Raw genomic sequence first — 1,942 nt, forward strand, 5'->3', positions numbered from 1 at the left:
TCAATTATAGCAGTGAGGAGGGATGATATCTTGGCGGGATAATCAAATGAGGCTATATGGGTAGAAGTAAAAAACACAAAACCCACTGATTCACTAATGTCCTTTAGGGAAGGAAATCTGCCATCCTTACCTGTTCTGGCCTATATGTAACTCCTGACCCACAGCAATGTGGTTGACTCTTAAATGTCCCCTGAACTAGGGCAACTAGGAATGGGTAATAAATGCTGGCCTGGCCAGCAACACCCACAGCCCATAAATGAATATAAAAAAACCACAAAAGGGGCAAACACACTATTGTGTGTGTACTATAGGCCCCCAAACAGTCAGGCAGAGATAGAGGGTCAACTATGTAATCAAATTTCAGAGAAGTATAAGAATAATAGAGCAGTAATATGGGGGATTTTAACTACCCAAATATTAACTGGAATAGTTTTAGTGTGCAAAGTAGGGAGGGAGCAAAATTCTTAAGTTGCATCCAAGAGAACTTTTTTAGCCAGTACATAGAAAGCCCAACAAGGGAGGGGGCAGTTCTGGATCTAATTAGGGGCCCCTGGAGGAGGCCAAGATGGTTCATCGACCTGGAGCCTCAGCTGAAGATTGTAGCAAATGTTTCAGCCTTATCTTTTGCACTGATGTGCTGGGCTCCTCCATCATTGAGAATGGGGATACTTGTGGAGCCTCCTCCTCGTGTGAGTTGTTTAATTGTCCACCACAATTCACGACTGGATGTGGCAGGACTGCAGAGCTTAGATCTGATCCGTTGCTTGTGGGATCACTTAGCTCTGTCTATCACTTGCTGCTTCCACTGTACCCCATCCAACCACCCCCATTTCATACACACACTGTACCCCATCCAACCCCCCCATTTCAAACACACACTGTACCCCATCCAACCCCTCCCATTTCATACACACACCACACCCCATCCAACCCCCCCCATTTCATACACACACCACACCCCATCCAACCACCCCCATTTCAAACACACACCACACCCCATCCAACCCCCCCATTTCATACACACACTGTACCCCATCCAACCCCCCCCATTTCATACACACACTGTACCCCATCCAACCCCCCCCATTTCATACACACACTGTACCCCATCCAACCCCCCCCATTTCATACACACACCCCACACCCCATCCAACCCCCCCCATTTCATACACACACTGTACCCCATCCAACCCCCCCCATTTCATACACACACTGTACCCCATCCAACCCCCCCCATTTCATACACACACCCCACACCCCATCCAACCCCCCCCATTTCATACACACACTGTACCCCATCCAACCCCCCCCATTTCATACACACACTGTACCCCATCCAACCCCCCCCATTTCATACACACACTGTACCCCATCCAACCCCCCCCATTTCATACACACACTGTACCCCATCCAACCCCCCCCATTTCATACACACACTGTACCCCATCCAACCCCATTTCAAACACACACTGTACCCCATCCAACCCCATTTCATACACACACTGTACCCCATCCAACCCCCCCCATTTCATACACACACTGTACCCCATCCAACCCCCCCCCCCATTTCATACACACACTGTACCCCATCCAACCCCCCCTCATTTCATACACACACTGTACCCCATCCAACCCCCCCCCCATTTCATACACACACTGTACCCCATCCAACCCCCCCTCATTTCATACAAAGATACTCTTCATCCTCAACACACTAACTGAACATTTTACTTACTCCATCTCCAATCTAGCTCTTCCTTTCTGCAACCCCCATCCCCCAAACACTGCTCTCATTCTTTGCCCCCTTGCCTCTCCCCTTATTTACCTCTCACTCTCCTTAGTGAAGCTCCTGCCCTCTCCTTCTGTTGCTGTGGTAAATGGAATGGAGTGCAGCCACTGTATATTCCAGACAGGGGACATTCTGCTCTTGTCAGAATTCCAC

This window comes from Cetorhinus maximus, chromosome 7 (genome assembly GCF_964194155.1).
Source record: "Cetorhinus maximus chromosome 7, sCetMax3.hap1.1, whole genome shotgun sequence".
NCBI classification, from domain to species: Eukaryota; Metazoa; Chordata; class Chondrichthyes; order Lamniformes; family Cetorhinidae; genus Cetorhinus; species Cetorhinus maximus.